The following is a 5,194-nucleotide window of genomic DNA, read 5'->3' on the forward strand; positions in this document are numbered from 1 at the left end:
GTTGTGGATATCTTTTGGATACAGTATTTTGAGTATGGATTGAAGACAAAGTGGCAGAGAGGGTACTACCCACATTTCGCAATTTCACTTATGTGCTCAGGGGCCCGGAAAGTAACCCCTGCGAAGGTGGGGGGATGCTTGCATTGCCTTAGAAAGCATTTTTATGTAACACATCTAAATCAGGGTTGGGGAACCTGTGGCCATCCAGGTGTTGCTAGATTACAACTCCCCAAATCCCCAGCAATTGGCTATGCAACATCTGGAGTTCAATAGCACCTGTCAGGGACATGCCCAGCAGAGAGGAATCTGCAGAGGAAGAGAAATTGGCTGCACCTGAGTCGCCAAGAAGTAGGAGGCGGAACAAGTGATCAGAGCAGAGGCGGTCCAGCAGGAGGCGGGGGAGGACGTGGTGCATATCTGGCCTTGGGAGGGGTCAGAAGCCAGTTGAGTCAACTGACTCTGATGGCAAAGGATGAGTTGTGGAAGCTTGGACTGCTGTAAGCCTGTTGTTGAGAAATAAGCCTCAGCTACTTAAACTGCCAGCATTCTGTGTCTTGTGTGGGAGAAGCGCTAAACCTGACAGCCTCTGGGCATGCGCAAGTTCCCCATCCCATCTCTGAAGTAAGAGCTGGTTTTCTTAAAATGTATTATATTACAAAGAACTATAGACAACTGCTTTTCAAAATGCATGCTTAATATAATGTGTTTTGAGACAGAATAGAAAGATACTAGGAAAAGTCAACTAAAAAGACAAAGGTAGTAAATTATTTTAATCTCGCTATTTTAGATATTTAGAAGGGTTTGGTTTTTTTTTTTAAAAAAAGAAACCACATAGATAATTTTAGCTCATATTTTAAGAAGAAACAAGATATTTGGAATAGAATTGGTGTTTCTGGACAATTTTTAATTATGGATGGCAATACATTTTTTTCTGAAAATATAAACTTTCATTTTGAAAAGCCTTTATATATGAGGCAATTATGTAAATTTAGTAAAACAATTATTCAGGATAATTATTAACTCACCAATTGAAAAGAAACAGGTTTGAAAAGTGGGAAACCTTGGCTGAATCATGACTTTCTTCTCTTTATCTCTCTCTTGCGAAACATGACATATTTGACTATGTAAGTCTGTTTTTAAGCATAATCAACATGGGCTGTAATAGAAAGTATCAAATAAATATCACATATTCCATTGTGGATTTTAAAGTTTGATATATCCCATACTGATATATACTTTTAGATGAAGTCATAGCTTACACATACTTAAAATAAATAAATATTGTCTTCATATTAAATAATAGTACCATATTTCCACTCCACAGTAAACCAATGCAAATTAGTTTCTTTAAAAACCATTCATTTCCAGCCTTTAACTGCCCCTATAATCATGTAGCTCCCAATTTTGAAACAGTTTATATAATTATATGAGTTTTACACCATGCCCTGAAGGTTACCACGTATGTACATTTATACATCCATATCCATACAAATTCTTGCTCTGGAACTAATCTACACATCATAATTAACACAGAAAATCCAGGCATTTTCTCTCTAATTCTTTAGGAAAGAATTAGGAGTCTATGTGCTGTCATAAGGTCACTAGCAGTAAAGACTTCATTACCCTGAAGAAATGCACTATAGAAAATGTGCTGGTCTGTTATGAATTTGAAACATAATTTTATTACAGATATTTGCCAGTCAAAATGGTGAACACAATAATTTGTATTAAAAAACTCCCTTGGAAATGTATTTCTTGGCTACTGATGAATACCTGCTAATAGTTGTGCTTGGTAGGCATAGTAAAATATTATAGTGATCCTATACCCATTTACCTCTTGGTAAACCTCACTGAACTCAGTGGGACTTATTTCTGAGTAGAAATGGGATGTGCTGTTATATATCACAACCATATCCATTTCTATATCATATTATGGGGTGTATGAGGTGTTGGGGTGGAGTGGTAGCTCTGAGACATGGTGCTTCTTCTCAGGTTGTTTGTCCATCTTTAGTCCCTATCCTGCACTTGCCTCTCAGTGGTGGTTCCTAGAACAGAGTGGTTCAACACATGGCCGAAGGGCCCCATGTAGACCTCAAGGCCTTTTTTGGTGTCCCCCGACAACATTTAATGCCTCCCTCAGCCTTTACACTGTCTTCCCAAAGCCTGGTAAGGGAGGCGTTTTACTTCCCAGAGTCCTCCCGCCTCCTTCCCAAAGCCTATTTAGCATTTCCCCAGCTTTGGGGAGGAGGTGGGAGGGCTCTAGGAACCTGCCAGAGGAAAGGGGAGGGGCAAACAGAAATATGGGTGAGCTCTGAGTATCAGTGCATTGAGTGCAATTCTATGCCATGGAGTTTGATGTTCATTGTTTTGGTGTTTTCCATACTGCAGGTAATTTTTTGGTATTGTTTTGCATATTATTATTTTTTGCTTTCACTTTGTGAACCCCTTTGTGAGCTTTTGTGATGCAAAGCAGTATATTATTATTTGTATTAGTGACTTGCTAAATCACTTTCTAATCCACTGTATCAAGGTGACACAGAAGATAATTAAAAACAGTTCAAAACACAAAAGCAACAAATGCACTTAAAACAAACTGAAACCTTAACAAATATATATATATATGTTTTTATCTCCACATATTGCGCAAAAGAATGTTATAGCTATACTAATACCACAGAATTAAATTGCTCATCACTGTGGTGCTCCACCTAGTCACGTGGCAAAAATATTAGTTGTTCCCACACTTGATAATGCATATCTTATCTGAATATGCACCTGATATCTGTAGCTGCAATTCTGAATCTACTCATTGTGTGATTCATTTGATTTCAGCAGGGATACTGTACTTGCGTGTAATAATTTCAGAACCGTGGTTGCTGGAGTCCAAGAGATGTTGTTGTTGAGGCATGGTTGCTAAATTATAATTAGTAGTACAGTTTAGGAGGCACTGCAGTTCAGCAGTTTATTCACCTTTGATTTATACATCAGCCAGCCCACTTATCGATCATCTTCTGAGTGCTTTTGAATAAGAAAAAAACATTTAATGGCATCAAAGACCCCCCCATTTCCTAAATAAAAGTTTCCTTCCATACTGTCTGCTTGCTTGCTTAATGCAAACACTAAAATATTCAGAAGTAATGTTAGTTAGATGAGGAACGGACTTCCACATCTGCAATAGGAAGCCTCAATCTCATCCACAGGAACCCTTCAATTTCAGTGGGGGAGAGTTAAGCACATCTTTAATTTTCCCACTGAAATATGTGAGATTTAGATTATCCTGAATGTCTGGATTGAGTCTAGATTTGTTCTTGAGTTGACCTCTCTGCATTGTGTAGGGCTACCTAAGCTAACTGAGCTAAAATGAAGCTACATCTAAAAGTCGGTCCTTTTAGGGATGGATCACAGCTCAGTGGCAGAGCACATAAATGCTAGCAGAAGGTGCCAGTCCTACTCCATGGTATCTCCAGGTACAATGGAACTGGTAGCAGATTGTGGGAAAGGCTCTGGAGACTACAAGGCTCTGGAGGAGCAGGGAAACACAAAGCAGACAATAGTCGATCAGATGGGAGAGAGGGGAGTCTGATCTGGTGTGAAGCGGCTTCTCCCTCTCCTGTCTCCAGACTAGTTTGAGGTTTGGGTGAAGGAGAGACATGATAGAGCATTTCCCCTCATCTAAATTTATTTAAACCACTATGCACTCATCTGGGAGAAAAATGTTCCTGTCACAGGCAATCACATCTTCTAAATTATTGAGGTTAGTGTTGTGGCATCTTTAACTGGAACAACTTTCAGTGTGTAGCTTGGCTCCTTCGCAGAACTCATTCTCAGCTATTTGCTCTGCAAGAGCCTTCCTGCAATGCTTTCACTCTCTGCTTGGGCCACATTGCGGACTAGAAGGATTTTCTAGTCTACTCTTAAAACAGCAGGTTAGATTAGACAGCCTTTTTATTCTTTTCAGCTGGTTCCATGATGCACAGTTCCTTTTATTGAGATTCATAGTCCACCCTAGTCTAATAGCAAAGGGCAGTGACACCAACTGGACTGAGCTGATTTTTACTTTCTTCAAGAGTCTCTATGGGTGGGAGATAATAAAAATGGCTGTCCTTACAGCAGGGAGGGGGAATCTGTGGCCCTCCAAATGTTGTTAGACTACAGTTCCTATCATCCCTGACCATTGGGTATGCTGCCTGGGACTGATGGGAGGTGGAGTCCAACAATATCCAGAGGGTTAGAACATTCCCCACCCCTGCCTTGCAGGGTTTTTAGAAGGATTATAACTAGTAAATGCATGAGATGCCCTCAAAGCATTAGTTGAAGAGCAGTAATATCCCTTTATTGGTAGTGCTGGGGGTTTTTTTAGTCCTAACATTTGAGAAAAGTTTTTTTAGACACTAGCTTATTGGTGCTGACCCATTTATGATTTTACCATTTGTGGAGAAAAATGTCCATTTGGGTCTATGCCACAACAGAAATACTATGTATTCCTGCAGGTATTACATTCTCTATAGGCACAATCTTGCAAACTACCAATTACTGTGGACTCAGTTGAGCAAATTAGTTATCTCGGTAACTCCATTAGGGTGTTTGTGTTCTCTTACAGCTCTGCTGATTCAGCAAGAGTGCTCAGACTCAGCTGCTTCTAGGATTGAGGTTTATAATCCACCATCGAGGGAAGGGTGGGGGCGCACACACACAAACTTGCAATGCAAGTACAGAATGTGCTTTAGAAAACAACCACATTCATGCACAGGTAACTTTTAAGGGTGCTAAATAAGCTGCACATCTTTCATTAAGACATATAATAAATGAAAATAACCATTTAAGTGGGGAGAAAAGTTCTAGTAATGCATCAAACCATTTTTCCCCCTGTACAAATTGTTCTCTGTATTAATATCATATCTCTTATATTGTCTAGAGAAGTTCAGAAGAATCTCTGTTCCCACCCACTCCCAACTGTCTAGGTAAAAGTTCGCACTGATACTGGTATTGGGAGAGTTCTGAAATGGCCTTGAAAGGAAGGTCATATTGTGTTTTAATAGCTGTCTGAAGATAAGTTCAGACAATAGGAGAAGCAAAGAGGCAGCTGTATTTGTGGTCCAGTCCCTGGGTTAACCTCAACAGGCTGCGCTTTGGAGTTGAGGTAGGGAGTCTAGTCAGATCTGAATCCAGCAATTAACAAAAGCTAGAGTTCACC

Source organism: Podarcis filfolensis (assembly GCF_964270895.1).
Source record: "Podarcis filfolensis genome assembly, chromosome: 5".
NCBI classification, from domain to species: domain Eukaryota; kingdom Metazoa; phylum Chordata; class Lepidosauria; order Squamata; family Lacertidae; genus Podarcis; species Podarcis filfolensis.